This window comes from Pelodiscus sinensis, chromosome 3 (assembly GCF_049634645.1).
Source record: "Pelodiscus sinensis isolate JC-2024 chromosome 3, ASM4963464v1, whole genome shotgun sequence".
In the NCBI taxonomy this organism is placed as follows: Eukaryota; Metazoa; Chordata; order Testudines; family Trionychidae; genus Pelodiscus; species Pelodiscus sinensis.
Window position 1 is genome coordinate 151009276 of NC_134713.1, and position 16434 is coordinate 151025709.

Below are 16434 nucleotides of genomic sequence, written 5' to 3' on the forward strand. Positions count from 1 at the left end.
CCAGGGTCTACCCCTTTAATGGCTCTGGGGCTGGGGGAGAGGAGAGTAAGTTTTCCTGGTTGTGCCCAGAGTGGTCACCAGGGCTCCCTGGGAAGGGCTGGAGGCTCTCTATTTCGAATTAAGTGTCTATACAGCACTTAATTCAAAATAGCTATTTCAAATGTGGTGTTACTCATAAAATGAGGTTTACCAAATTCAAAATAAGGGCTCCACTATTTCAAATTTATTTTGAACTAGCGGTTTGCCTGTGTAGACGCTATTAAAGTTAATTCGAACTAACGGCTGTTATTTCGACTTAAGTTTGTAGTGTAGACATACCCGCATAGTTATCTAACTTGAGTTACAAAAAAAGTGAAAGCTTTGTTATTCAGCACTCATGGGGAATGGGGATTGCCAGTTAATTGAATGTGCCGGATAACAAAGCTTATTGCTCTGGCCCTGGCTGCTGCTGGCTGATCCAGGTCGCAGAAGCTGGAGGCAGGCTGAGGGGGAAGGAGGCACCTACTGATGATATCATCTAGCAGTGCTGGATGTCAGAAACCCGGCAAGGGCAGGCTGGACAGGCAGGAGTCAGGCATGTGTGCGGTATTTTGGCAAGGGTCAATGCTGGTTAACAAAGTTTTCCAGTTAACAGAGTGCCTGATAATAAAGCTTTCACTGTACATATTTTTTTCCTTGTGAAAACACAGTCTATGTGGAGTAGCTGAGCCCCTTATGTATGTTGTGAGAAGAGTCTCTGCTCCGCTTTGATGTTACAATGGGTGAAGACTAGAGCATGGAAAGGGATCCACATTTAAACTGACCAGAGGGCCCCAGGTTCCATGCAAGAGGGAAAAAGGACCTGCAAATGGTACTCTAGAAATGATAGGCTTGACTGGTGATCATGGCTTGGCCCTGCACTGAGCTGGGGTGGGGAGAGATTTTCACCTATTCACACTTCTCCCACAAAGAACCTTACTGTCTGGAAGGAAATCAGCTTCCGTCCCACTGAGTAGTGAAGGAGAGGTAAAACAGAGGGATCTGAAAAAAAGTATCAGCTGTGTGCTCTGACCTGACTCACAAGACTGATATTTAATACAATAAGAGTTTGGGGCCTACATAAAGTCTGAGGCCATATGAGCTCTCCTGAAAACAACTGAATAGACCCTTGAAAATGTCATGAGGTCACAACATTTAGATTTATTTTAATCTCTGTTCCCAGTGCAGAACCTGTAAGAATCGGAGCCACGTGCAGTTGTAGGGTGTCCATGGGCTCAGGGACAGCCATGTGTATGAACGGGAAATGGCAGAAGAACAAATGGGGAAAACATGGCTGGAATGGACATCAGTAACACCAGGAGCCCACTGAAGATAATGCAATGACAGCACAACAAACCTAGCCAACCACAGTGCATGGTCAATGCAATAAAATAAGTGAATGATCCCCTGTAGGAATAGGCTGGCAATGCCAAGGCCTAACACTTGTCATAACAAACCACCGAGTGCTTGCCTTTTTCATGCTGACAGTGTGAATTACACATTAAATGAGAACAACAGTATTTAGTATTAATGCTAAAGAGTATATTGTTTTAATCTTTGGCCATAACCATCTCTAATGGGAGTTTACACCTGGGCATTGATGAAATCCCTGAGTCATGCAAATGTACTTTGGTTTATAGCTGTAGAGGAGGAGATCCATGTATTTTTAATGATTATGCAGCGTGATCATACCTATAAATCAGAGACAGTGGAATCCCATTTGCTCTTACATACAAACGTATGTATCTTGGCTATAGGACTTCTACACTTGCCCTAATAACAGGCCTGCCAATAGGGGGGCAATGAGGGCAACTGCCCTGGAGCCCAGTGATTCAAATCGGCCTCGGACTCCAGCCACCTTCCTTTCCTCCACTACTGTGGCAGCAGTGGTAGCCAGAGCCCTGCGCCCTTTAAATCGCTGCCGGAGCTCCAGGCAGCGCACGCTGGGCGGAGCTAAGGGCTGGCTGGGGGCAGTGCAGCACGGGCTGAGCAATGCTGAGGGCTGGCTGGCCTCAGCCCTGCCCCTTCCGCTTGTGGCCCTGCCCCTTCCAGGAGCATGGAGCCAGGCCCCACCACCACCACCTTGCCAGTGGCCCAGTAATTCTGTCAGCCCCTGGTGTAATATACTATGTGAAAAATCTGATATGAGACAGATGCCCATAGCAACTATTTATCATAGTACAGAATCAGAGTTGGGGCTCCTATGAAAATACTGGATCCAAGCCTCCTCAGACTGAAAAAGAGGAGTTGGAGCTGAGCTTCACACGTTGGGCCCCTCCCTGATCAGACAGAATCTGTTGTTAGAACGGGATAGCTCAGAGAATTTGTAAGGAGATTAGAAGCTACCTCTTTTGATAATGATGAAAGTTTCCAAACTGTCATCAGGAAGTAGTAACACAACATAAACGTCATGGTATTAGCCTCACTCATAGTAGACAATGTCTCCTTTCTCACTTGGCATACCTGGCACCCTTTCCAATATTCATACAGAAGACCAAATTGGTACTGAACCTGATCTGTTTCCATTTCTAGAGATGGTTTCTCGACCTCCAGTTTCTAGAAGTCAATCTGGCACCATTCCCGAACATTACTATTCACTTAAATAGAAAAACAAACTATTAAGATGGATGTTGGTTACAGAGGGCCAGATTTTGGCATCTAGCATTTGGCCTAGGAACGGGACCAGGGCAATGTTCCTTCACCTCACAGGGAGCTCAGGGAGCAATTTTCTCCCTGAACTGCTTGGTGGGCAGCAGGCTTGCTCAGGGCATACCTCGTAATGTGGCCAGCTCATTCCACAGGCAAGTGCTGAGACCATCATCCCACCCCCTCATGCTTTGGGACATAGTGATGGAGCAGTTTTTGCACTGCCTTTGGTGCAGGAGGGATTGCACTTGTGACAGGGCCTTGTGTGGGTTACCAAGATGTACACATAGGGTCTGCATATGTGTCTGTCACATAAGGTCCATCGCAGCCTATGGCTCGGTCTCAATCTGGCCCAGGCTGTTCTGCATTATGAAACAAAAATACTTCTACAGAACAGAACCAGATATCTATCATGCTATGAATGATATGTGCATCAAAACAGAAAATAAATGGTAGTTAGTGTTGTATTTGCAAGGATGTGTTGTTCTTGTATGTACAGATATAGCACTCCTTGAACATGACTCATTCCCAGTTTAAAACACAGGCCCTTACAAGCTACCGAGAACTGCTACTCAGAACCAGCTGTTCTGCGTCTTTTGAGCAAGCCCATTATTTCAAAATATGGTTCAAAATAACAGTTCACTATTCCAATGTCCCTGTAATCCTCGTTCCATGAAGGTTAAAGGATGTTTCTCAATAGTGGTTTCTTTCAAAATTAGATCAAAATAAGATACACAATTTGCATAGCTCAAATTGTGTATCTTATTTTGAGTTAAGGGTGCAGCGTAGATGCACCCGCACAGAGTTAGGTGGTCAGGTCATCCACTAGACAACTCACGCAAATTTCCATGACTTCTGTGACTGTCCGCATTGCAAAATAAGGTGCCCTGCTATCCAGCAAAAAGGCCATGTGCAAACAGAGTAGTGGAAAGTTGACCCTAATAAGTAGAACAAAAGTCACTTCTGCTCAGGCAAGCTGTATGACGGCTATATAATATTTTCTATCTTCAGCAAAAGCCCACTGTAAATTTTCAGCCAGTCTTCCTACTCATCCATTAATGTGCACAAAAAACGGTGTTTTGAAGGATTAGCATAGCTACGAATGGCAAATGCTATATGTACATGATTTCCTAACAACAGTCAATTTTACAGATGATGTTTGATTGAGACTCCACAGCAGTGAGACAAGATGGGTGAGGAAATCTCTTTCACTAGACGAAATTCTGATGGCGAAAGAGACAAGCGTTAGTGCTCCACAGAGCTCTTCCTAAGATCCGACCCATCTCTTTCATTAATAGAAGTTGGTCCAGTAAAAGATATGACCTCACCCACCTTGTCTCTCATGTCCTGGGACCAACATGGTTACAGCAACACCACAAACAAACCACTACTGTATTCATCAATTTGGGCTTTAGGCTAGAAACTTCCCATTACAAATTTGCTTTTAGTGCTGATGTGAAATGGTCCATCTCAGTGTATTAGAAGGCTGGGCCTGCTTTCTGCATCACTTGGACTCTAATAAAAATTAATCCTAATAATTTAAAAAGGAAAATAACAGAGAATTAAGTTATTTATCTTGGGAACTTGTGAGAAAAGTAAAAAATGCCTTATTATAAAATAGATTGTAAATATATTTAATCATTAACTAATGAAACACATTCAAAATCCCATGTTCTGTTACACTGAACAAATTTGCAAGGCTGTGTTCATTTATAGAGGAGGCTTGTTCAGAAGCTGGCTAGTCAGGGTGACAGCCTGGGAACCAGATCTGCAGCTGGTGAAAGTTGGCTTAGCTCTAATGAAGTCACTGGAACTGTGCCAATTTATACCAGCTGAGGATCTGGCCATCTGACTGTTTATGGGGAAAAAACGGAAAAGTTGCTGTTTTTGTCCTGGAACCAGGACAATGACGATCATAGAGTGCTAGGAATTATATGAAATGATGGGTAATAAACACTTATGCAGTAGTCAGGGCAGAAGTGAGCACCAATGCACAATCTTTGGCAGATTCTACCACCACATATTTCAGCCCGGCAGCCATATGGAATATTGTTCAACTTGCAAAGAGAAAAGTGCACCCATTTTAGCTGTCCCTATTGTTTCAGAGGTTGGTGCATCATTATTAGTACTGCAGCTGTGTCCTTCCCATCATGAGTAATACAGAAGACTTGATTTTCAGGTTTTAAAAAACCAATAACTCTGATTTTTAGTATATTGGCGTTTGGGGAAGGGTGTTGCATGTGCATGTATAGATGTGAAAGGAAACAGTGGAATTTCAATAAGAATATTGGGAGCTACTGAAGTCATTTCTGGGCAGTGCAAGAGCCTTGTGAGGCTCAGTGATCTGGGGAGCTGAGTGTCCTCAGCTCCAACACTTAAGTGGGAACAGATGGTGCTCAGTATCAGAAGTGAGAAAGTAAAGACAGCAGTTACTTAGCAGCAACTCTCCTCAGTCACAAAGTTCCAGAGAAATGAACTTCCCAGGTCAGATTCTGCTCTCAGGTGTACCAGTGTCAATCCAAAGTAACCCCACTGAAATCAGTGCAACTGCTTCCAAGTTACAGCAACACAGCCGAGAACAGACTTTTGCCCTCTTTGTGAGATTATTATTGATTTGTATTAGGCTAGCACCTTGTGGCCTTATTCTGGATCAGAGCCTCACTTAGCTAGGCACTGTGTAAACTAATGAAAAGACAAGGTATCTGCACCAAAGAGCCCCAGACTAAAACAGGCTGTCACAAGTGAGTGTAACAAACAATAGGATGGCAGGGGGAAAGAATAACTGCAACAGAAACGCTTGGTTACATAAGCGACCTACAACTTGATGTTAATTCTTGGGATGACAAATTGTTTATCTCCTGTCAAGCTGTGTCCACTGGATCCATCATCATAGCATCCAAGGCCTTGTTTAGATTAGACTTGTTGTGCTGATTTAACTAAATTGATTCAAAGTATAACTATACTGCACCTACTTCATTAGGCTGATCAGGAATCAGCTTAGTTAAACAGGTGCAACTTTTCTAGTACATGTCAGATCTGAGTTTTCCCTTCATACAAGATTAGAAAAAAAACTCTCAAGAGCAAACAAGTATCGTTCTCATTAATTTCACTAACCCTGGAAAAAGTGAAGGTAGTTTGGTGTTCAACGCATGAATTTTTACCCTTTTTGTAATTTTACTGCAAAAACCTCACTAATCCACTTTAATAAGACGCATGAACATGGGGCTAGATTGGTTCAGCCTTCATTTACTGCAAAGAAGAGTAGAGACCCCACCCTCATTCTGCTACCCCTCTGTTTAGGTCTCTTCTTTCAATACAGCTGAATTCCAGCCACTGGGGGCAAAGAGGGAGAATGGAGATTGGTCACCCAGTATTCCCTCTGCTGTAACCAAGTGGGTACATGGCAGGCTTGTAGGAGTGAGTAAGAGAGGGAATTTGGGAAAGGATGGGGAGTTGGAGGAGCACTACGCTGTCTTTGCAGTCTCAAGCCACATAAGGAATAATATGTTCCAAGGAAAGGGGTAATGTAAGTTATTCTTCACCCTCCCCACCCCCAAGCAAAGGAGGGAGCATGAGAGGAACTGTAACACTGTTCTTATTCCTTCCCTAGTCTGCCCTGGGGACAAGTACAGCCTCTTCAGGGCTGGTCTACACTGCCACGGGCGATCAATCTAAGTTATAAATGTCAGCTTGTAAATAATGGCTGAAGTCGATGTACTAGATCTGCTTAGCACAGTGTCTTCACTGCAGTGTGTCAATAGGAGAATGATCAGTGATTGATCTATCATGTCTATACTAGATGCAATAAATCAACCCCTGCTGGATCGATCACTGTCTTGTCCATCCAGCCCATAGTGAAGACATACCACCAAGGGGTAAAGTTACAATCTAGCCTTTAATGAAGTAGTAGAGTCTATGTTCACAAGCACAGTGAAAAGAAGTAAGGAGATAATGCATCATGAAAGACCCAGTCCTGCATTCCTTTGCTCTCAAAACTCTTACTGAAGTCACTTAGAGTGCATCTACACTGCATCCTTTGCAAACAGCGTAGCTTATTTTGCATTAATTTTGAAATAGCTTATTTCATAATTTGGCACTGTCTACACGGTGCTAAATTTCGAACTAAACTGGTACCCTTAGTGTTTGGGACATGAGAGGACTGCAGAAGTGAGCCTGATTCTGCTCTGAGACATCAGTTTTCATACTTGCCTAATTCCACTGATTTCATTAGAGTTACATTTGTAATAAGCTAGTGAGATCACAATTGTGCCCAACTACCTTGTTCATTTCTTTTGTCAAGTGTAATATTAATTACTTAAGGTAATGCTCCATAGCATCACTACTGTATACTGTGTAAAATCAAAGCAATTACCTAGAAGACTTCAGTAGGCATTTTGCAACTCACTCATTGCCAAGCACTGGGATCAGTGAGTTATAATGATGAAGTCCGTCAGAGCCTTTCCATTGACTTAAGTGGGAGTCGTACTGGGCAGGTTGTGTGACTTCAGAGTTGCACATTAGTTAAGTGAGATCTAGCAGGATGTCTCTGTATTCCCATAAATTTATCTTTCTCACAATGAATGTCCTGACTTTTTCATAAAAATTGCCATTATAAAACCACATCCTAATCACCAGCCATTTTGTTCTTGTGTACAATAAACCACCATTTTGACTGACACTTTTTATTGTTTACACCTCTTCTATATGAATCATACCATCTTTAAGAGTTTAGCATTTTTTGGAGCACACAAATCTAGTTGTTAGAAATTTTTCACCTTCCTTAATGCCTGTACTGATAGGATATTATACTATTCTCTAACTGAGTGTATTATTTAAAGCTAAAATATTATAGGACAGATTCAGTCCTCTGTTCCAGCTCTGTACATTGGAGAATTCTCCTGGTGCTGGCACAGCATAAATGGCTGTTTGCTATTTCCCTAGAGCTATGCTTCTGCTTCTTTCCCCTGGCCTGCCCTGAAGGTGCAGCACAGAATCAGATGCTGGATATCCTCTCTATTCCTCAGCCTAACCACAGCCATGAGGACAACTCCCACTGACTTCAAAAGGTACTTCCACCCACCAAGAGCTCACAGAAGATGGTTGAAATCTGTAAATGTTTTATTTCTACCAAAAATATTTAGGGGGTTTATCAAGCACCTCTACTTAACACACAGGCTATGTCTAGACTGCAAGCCTCTTTCGAAAGAGGCTTTTTCGAAAGATACTTTTGAAAAAGCCTCTTTCGAAAAAGAGCGTCTAGACTGCAAGCGGAACTTTCGAAAAAGCAAGCCACTTTTTCGAAAGGCAGTCTGGATGCTCTCTTTTGAAAAACCCCTGTTTGCATTCAAGAACGCCTTTTTTCGAAAGAGCACTTTCGAAAAAAGGCGTTCTTCCTCGTAAAATGAGGTTTACCGCCGTCGAAAGAAAAGCCGCGTTCTTTCGATTTAATTTCGAAAGAACGTGGCTGCAGTCTAGACGCAGGTAAAGTTTTTTCGGAAAAAGTAGCCTTTTTCCGAAAAAAACCCTGAGTCTGGACACAGCCTCAAAGGCTATGTCTAGACTACAAGCCTCTTTTGAAAGAGAGTGTCTAGACTACAAGCAGATTTTTTGAAAAAGCGAGCCGCTATTTCGAAAGAGAGTCTAGACGCCTCTCTTTCGAAAAAGCAATTTGCATTCAATAGTGCCTTTTTTCGAAAGAATACTTTAGAAAAAAGGCGTTATTCCTCGTAGAATGAGGTTTACCACGATTGAAAAAACTGCCGTGTTCTTTCAATTTACTTTCGAAAGAACGCAGCTGCAGTCTTAGACGCAGGTGAAGTTTTTTCAAAAAAAGGCCACTTTTTTCGAAAAAACCCTGTGGTCTAGACACACCCAGAGGGATGAGCAGTAGAGACACAGATTTGTCTTGTACAGACATACACTTCAAATATGCAAAGGGCTGTTCTAAAGAGAATGGGGATGAAAGTTCTCCATGTCCACTGAAGGGAGGACAAGAAGTCATGAATTTGATTGCCAGCAAGGGAGATATAGGTTAAATATTAGGAAAAGCTTTTTACCTATGCAGGTAGTTAAGTTCTGGAATATGCTTCCAAGGCAGGTTGTGGAATCCACATAATAGGAGGACTTTTAAAAACAAGCTGGACAAACAACTCTCGGGGTGGTCTAGATTTACTTGATTCTGCCACAGCACAGGGGCTGGACTTGATGTCCTCACGTCTACAAGTCCACTAATGGGTGAAGCAAAGAGGGCAACTGCCCAGGCCTGGCAATGCAAAGGGGCCCAGGATTCCCAGCTGTTATTACTGCAGCAGCAGAGTTAGCCAGACCCCTGGACCCTTTAAATCACCTCCCACAGGTGGCATTGAGGGCTGGCTAGAGAGGGGGACATGGTGCGGATGGTGCTGAGATGGTGCGGATGATGCTGAAGGCTGGCTGCCCTCAGCTCTGCCTAGGGGCCGGGCAAGTCTGTCCAAAAACTTCCTGGATTGCCTGTGTACTGCCGTATAGGTTTCCCAGCAGATGTCAGAGTGATTAAAGTCCCCCACAAGAACTAGGGCTTGCGATCTGGAAGCTTCGCTCAGTTGTCCGAAAAAAGCCTCATCCACCTCATCCACCTGATTCGGTGGCCTGTAGCAGACACCAACCACAACATCAATGCTGTTGATTGCTCCTTTAAACTTAACCCATAGACTCTCAACAGGTTTTTCTCCCTCTTTATACTGGAGTTCAGAGCAATTGTAGTGCTCTCTTACATATAGTGCAACTCCTCCTCCTTTTCTCCCCTGCCTGTTGTTCCTGAACAGTCTATACCCTTCCATGACAGCGCTCCAGTCATGCGAGTCATCCCACCAAGTCTCTGTTATCCCAATTAAATCATATTTCTTGGTCTGGGCCAGGGCCTCCAGTTCTTCCTGTTTTTTGCCCAGGCTTCTCACATTAGTGTACAAACACTTCAGGTAACCAGTTGATGGTCCTATCTTCTCCATTCGAAACATGGGTCCTCCTTTCTTGCCCCTTCCTCTCTGCATTTCTTCCCGGTATCTGACTTTCCCACTCCCCTCAGGGTTTTGGTCACCGTCCCCCGACGAACCTAGTTTAAAGCCCTCCTCACTAGGTTTGCAAGCCTGCCCGCGAAGATGCTCCTTCCTCTCTTCGTTAGGTGGATCCCATCTCTTCCTAACAATCCTTGCGCCCGGAACAGAGTCCCATGGTCGAAGAAACCAAAGCCCTCTCTGCGACACCATCTGCGCAACCATGCATTTACGTCCTCAATTCGACGATCCCTGCCCAGTCCTTTCCCTTCAACGGGGAGGATGGAGGAGAATACCACTTGCGCTCCAAATTCTTGGATCCTTCTTCCTAGCGCTACATAATCCGCAGTAACACGCTCAAGATCATTCTTGGCCGTATCATTGGTTCCCACATAGAGAAGCAGGAAGAGGTAGCAATCCGAAGGTTTGATCAGTTTGGTAAGCCTCTCAGTGACATCCTGAATGCGAGCTCCCGGTAAGCAGCACACCTCTCGAGATTCCAGGTCCGGACGGCAGAGGGATGGCTCAGTCCCTCTTAGAAGGGAGTCCCCGACCACCACCACCCGTCGTTTCCTTTTGGGCGTGGTGGCCGTGGAACTCCCATCTGTAGGACTACGCATCCCATGCCTTCCAGTAGATGGTGTTCCCTTCTGGTTTCTTCCTTGTGAGGTCCCTTCCAGAGCTTTCAGCACTGCAGAGCCTGTGGAGAGAGCTTGAAAGCGATTGCTTACCTCTATAGCATCGGGGGATTCCCGTGCTGGCCTTTTTCCCCTTCTAGAAGTTACATGCTGCCGGTTCTCTTCTTGGTCACGTACTGCCCTCTCTGGCTCTTCTGCCTGCCGTGCTTGAAGGATTAAATGCTGCCTTCTATCGAGGAAGTCTTCACCCTCTCTGATCAAGCGTAGGGTCGACACTTGGGCCTCCAGTCCTCTAATTTTTTCTTCCAAAATGTCGACCAGCTTGCACTTGGTACAGATGAAATCCGTTCTTTCTTCCGGGAAGAAGACAAACATGGCACACGCTGTGCAGGTAACAACAGCAGACCCATCACCAATCATCGCTGCTGTCCTGGAAAAGGGTTTTAAAAAGAAAGGCAAGAGAACCTCCCGCCTTCCAAACTCCCTCTCAAAACTCCGTTAGCAATCACCTGTTCGCAAGCTCCTTGGTCGCTTGCCCACTGCCTTATAAAGCCCCTCCCCCTACCAAGGCTCAGCCAATCAGAGTCTCCATCCCTAGAGGTGTTTAAGTCTCGGCTTGACAAAGCCCTGGCCAGGTTGATTTAGCTGGAATTGGTCCTGCCTAGAGCAGGGGGCTGGACTTGATGACCTTCTGAGGTCTCTTCCAGTTCTATGATTCTATGATTCTAAGTCTGTCTGTGATTCTATGGCACTGAATGAAATTGAGTAGTGTGTGTTGTCACCAGAAAATGCGTGCACTTTGTGATGCCATCAGGAGCCAAGTGACCTGGGTTCTGTCACCAGCTCAGTCACTGATTTACCATATGACCATGGTCAGATCACTTCACCCCTCCATGCCTCAGCTCCTTTGCATGGAAAGGATGGTGATTATGCTTATCTTCATCAAATAACAAGGCTATGTCTACACTGCAGGCTTTTTAAGCAAGAACAGCCATTCTTGCACAAAAACTTGCAGAGCATCTACACTGCATGCCCGTTCTTGCATAAGTAATTTTACAGTACAGCATTGGAAAACAGGGCTTCTTGTGCAAGAGTTATTCCTCTCCCCACGAGGAATAAGCCCTCTTGCGCAAGAGCTCTTCCACAAGAAGGCAGTGTAGACAAGCAACAGGGGTTTCTTGTGCATAAAAGCCTATGGCTAAAATGGCCATCAGAGCTTTCTTGCACAAGGGAGCATCCACACTGCCGAGGACGCTCTTGCTCAAAAGCACAGCTCTTCCACAAAAGCACATGGCAGTGTGGACACACTCTTGTGCAAGAGCTCTTTCACAAAACAGTTCTTGCGCAAGAAGCCAGCAGTATAGACGTAGCCCTAGTTTTTAGTATTTTACCAATCTCATCTTCTCTGGTTAGCTTAATAGATGAATACAAAAATAAGTTAAAATTAATGTCCTACACCTTAGAGGATGCTCCTCTTTGAAGAGCATGACTCTTAAGAATCCACATTATCGCGACCCCAAGGTCATAAGTCAGAGGACATCTCACTGCAATCTAGGAACTTTCTTTTGCCTTTCGAATAAAAATTGGTGTAGCCTTCATCTGTTAGCAGTCTAGGAAAGAGCCAGTCATAACCCCCTAAGTATATAAATCCCCTCTTCCATCTGGCATATTCCGGTGTTTCCTTTGTTAGAGAAAAGGAAATTTCTTTAAGTGTTTAAAAACATAGAGTTTGATTTCAACACTTATGAAAGGACCTCTATGCTGGAGAATGGGGATATGACCCCAGCTGCATGCTACAGTCTCTTTCATCTACATAGGCATCCTGCCTATCATCCCCATTTCAGTATTAATTATGAACACATGAGGAGAGCAAGATCCTTCAGACTTATTCATCTCTTCATTCTGCCAAAATAGACAAATTGAGCTCTATGTGGTTTACTCTGCATAAGTATTTTTCAATGGCACTTCTCTGAAAAGGAATTTGCTCTGCTATCCTGGGCTAAAATGTTCCCTGACTACAAGACTGTATGCCAGTTGGTTGTCATTCTCCACCCCAGAGGTGGCTGCAATGCAGTAGCACCATATATGTAGAGCTGTAAATTGCTTTGGCTCCTTTAGGCTATTATTGGTTTACACTGTGCTACATTCCCATGGAGTTTGTACTAACATGTCTAACCTGAGCTGTTGTGCATGTTACTGTGGTCACACTGCTATTCTTAGCACACTAGCATGAGCAGAGCTTACACAAATGTACACATACACACTAGAAGCACTTTCCCAGCTGGTGTATAGACATAACCTAAAGTAGCAAACTATTATTCTACCTATTTTACAGATGGAGAAAATGAGGCATAAACAGCGCTAAAGGAAATTACTCATGATCACATAGGAATTCAGTGGAATAGAAAGTAAGTCATCAGCCTCCCAACCCTGTGCTGTTACCATACTGCTGACATACCTCCTCTAAATTTTAGAATCTACATTTTTTTTTATTTTATATTGTAAACACATTTTAAAAGTTCTTTTCTTAGAATATTAAAATGTTTATAATGGGGATATTAAAAAAAAGTAGTATGATTTAATCTATGGAAAATGTTTTGACTCATAAGTCTATACATGTACCCAGAATGACTTCATTTTAGACAACAGTTTCTATATAATTGAGAGTTTTTCATGTTTATGGTTTTGGGAGTTTCCACAAGTTAAACAATATACATAACCTTTAATTACATTGAGAACAATATATAAAGCTGCCCTGCTATGTAAAAGTCATTGCTGATGAATGAGCTTAGTGCAATGACCATTGGCAGCTTCTCAGATGTGGTACCAATCTAATAATTTGCAGTCAGTATAAGGAATACATTCATTCTCCCACTCTGGCATAAAGTTATGACATATCCAAACCCTAATGCCAGATATACTGCTATAGTTCTTGGTTGCCTTAACTATTTTCTGACAAGAAAATGAACATATTTGAAAACTAACATTAAATTACTGTGAGAGGCATCACAGTAATAAGTAAAAGTGTAAGAGAAATCAAGGCCTGAAACCATAAGCTCTTCCAGACAATGATTGTCTTATTTATGTATTTGTGTGAGAGTTCGCACAGTGGAGCCACAATGCTCTGACACCACAACACAACTAACTATGAGAGCAGTCTCATTTAAAGTCCATGAGAATTTTGGCAGTGGAAGCAGGACTGACCCCTTAGCTCAATTAGTTATTTAGGTTACTTATACTAATTTGTCATCATGTGTTACGCAGCTTTCATTACAATGCATGACTGTAGCAGCCACTCTTACATTACTGTTTTATATGCAAGAAGTCACTTAGACAATATCTTACTGCCATTGGAAGTTCTTTCGGGAAGGAACTGCCTTTTTCTTTTGTGTGTGAATTAGGGCCTTACAGCACAGGCAAAATACAAATAAATTATCATAATATTACTGTGCTCCACAAGGTATTTTATTTCCAAATATAAAATTTAGAAAGTCATCAGTTCTTAGTAGGATTTTGCTACTACAATGACACCAAATTTCAAAACACATTAGATATTAGCTGTTATTGCAAATCACTTCTTTCTGAATATGGTTACTATGCACTAGCTATGTGCAAAGTACATTTTAAAACAGTACACCATGAAACCTGTCCCATGATATATCATTTAAAAAAATTATCTAGATCTATATTTATTCAGGAGATCAGTTTAGCTGTTGCTGTCTATTGAATATAGAATCATTATTTTTAAAAACTGCTTAAAGGAGTAGACACGGGACCATTTTGAAGAAAAGAGTATGTAATCCCTCAGGTAAAAGTACACATTGAAGAGTTGATAAATTCTTTGCAGAAATAATCTACGAACTATAATGTTCTGAAGTCACAACCAACATGCACCACTAACTATTGTCATTAGTGGGAAATCTACCCATGTAGTGATAACATGATATGGCCCTTGTAATGCTTGTATATCTGAGAGAAATTTATGTTATTTTAAAGAAGCTCTCTGTTTTGTAGTCAATTCCAATACAATAAAACAAGGAAATTCATTATAAAAATATTTTAATATTGTTAAGAATCCAAAATAAACTGGTGGAAGAATAGAAATACCAAATTAAAGCTGTTAACCTTCCATCCACAAAATAGCTCACATTGTTATATGTTCTCTCTTCCTGCCCTGGCTAAGATTTGATTTCTCTGTAGGGAAGGCAAGTAAAGTCCATTTACTTACCCATATATATTTTTCAGAAGTTAGAATATTATTATTTGTTACATATATTATGACTCACAGTTTGCCTTTGCCGTTAACTTTGTGTTCCCCCAATTCGGAATTGTATAAATGTGTTTATTTGTGTCTGTGCTTCTATTGGTACACAGGAAAGCGAAGTTAGACAGTGTCAGCCACAGTTTTTAAATTTAATCACTGCTGCTGGTTTATCTCATTCTCTTATGGCCTACTTTCACGTGCACATGTGTAAATCGGGAATAAATCAGTTAAACTCAGTGATGTTACGCAAATGGGAAACCACTGCAAATGAAATCAAACTTAATCTGAAGTGTGAGGGTTAAGGGGAAGAAAGGGAGGGCTGGATTTCTTGATTTTGGTTTAAGTATTTACAGGAAAATGAAAGTAATAAAACCTCTTGAGATAAAAGGTTTCACTAAAGGGATCCGTTGGCCATGAACATCTTCCTCTCTTAAAAAATATCAAAGTGGCAATCCATTGTTATGTCTGTATTTGATAATATCAAAGGTTTCAAGAGAAGGAGCAAAGTTTTTATGACTTTCTCATCTGTCAGGAAGTAATATATATGATTCATTAAAAAAGACAAATTAAACAATATGTAAATAGGTGCAACTCTATTGTTGCCAGTGGAGTTATATCTATTTACATCAGAAATTTGTCTCAAACTGTGGACAACATCACAATAGCACTACCTGGTTTCCCAAACATCTTAACTTCTGAAATTCAGAAGACGTTTCCACTGGTTAAATATAGCAGGGGTGGGGAACCTCAGGCCCAGGGGCAGGATGCAGCCCTTGGCTTGCCTGGATCCGGCCCCTGAGGCTCAGAACCCTCCCCCCCCCCCCAGCACTGAGGAGCCCTTACTGGTGCTCCAGCCCCCTCCCATCACCCCACTGCCCCCCCACAGGGTTGGAGCACACAAAATCTACTAGGCTGCCCCCTGCCCCTGAAGCTCTGGTGTGCAAGGGGAATGTGGAGAGTCTCTTTCTCTTCAGTTGGGGGCCATGTCGGTAAGGGGAGTTGGTTTCGGTTTTTGTTTGTTTGTTTGTTTGTTTTTTATTTCTAATTTGTGTGCAGCCCCCAAATGATTTTTCTGTGGGTCAGCAGCACCTGACTCAAAAAAGGTTCCCTCCCTGTGAAATATAGCATCCTGTGAGATCAGGAACTTACTAGTTAATTCTGAGTAATCCCTTTGTTTCAACTAGCTGCTTGTTGCTTTTTCTTGGAAGTCTGGTTCCATTTCAGACTTCAGACTGTTTTCAGCAGAATGAGGGTATGTCTACACTACCCCGCTAGTTCGAACTAGCGGGGTAATGTATGCATACCGCACTTGCTAATGAAGCCCGGGATTTGAATTTCCCGGGCTTCATTAGCATAAGCGGGGAGCCGCCATTTTTAAATCCCCGCTGCTTCGAACCCCGTGTAGCGCGGCTACACGGGGCTCGAACTAGGTAGTTCGGACTAGGGTCCTATTCCGAACTACCGGTACTCCTCGTGAAACGAGGTGTACCGGTAGTTCGGAATAGGCACCCTAGTCCGAACTACCTAGTTCGAGCCCCGTGTAGCCGCGCTACACGGGGTTCGAAGCAGCGGGGATTTAAAAATGGCGGCTCCCCGCTTATGCTAATGAAGCCCGGGAAATTCAAATCCCGGGCTTCATTAGCAAGTGCGGTATGCATACATTACCCCGCTAGTTCGAACTAGCGGGGTAGTGTAGACATACCCTGAGAGAGGTACCTTCACCAACTCCTGTGGAGATAGTTCATCTTTTGAAACTTACATTTTCAGCTGTTTGGCTGTGTTTGATTACTGCATTTATATAAGGGAGACTTCCCATGATAATGTATTTTACCCAGAC

At 42.9% G+C, this 16434-nt stretch overlaps 1 protein-coding gene and 1 long non-coding RNA gene across 4 annotated transcripts in view; one reads left to right on the top strand and one right to left on the bottom strand.

Moving 5' to 3' along the window:
• ESRRG (estrogen related receptor gamma) overlaps positions 1–16434 on the bottom strand; it is a 537949-nt gene that overhangs the window by 514995 nt on the left and 6520 nt on the right. The gene's annotated exons all lie outside the window — the stretch shown is intronic.
• Positions 1–16434, top strand: part of LOC142828023 (uncharacterized) — a 42932-nt gene that overhangs the window by 6364 nt on the left and 20134 nt on the right. Inside the window, exon 2 of the long non-coding RNA XR_012902931.1 lies at positions 7606–7730. This is a non-coding gene — a long non-coding RNA (uncharacterized LOC142828023). The remainder of the gene's footprint in view (positions 1–7605; positions 7731–16434) is intronic.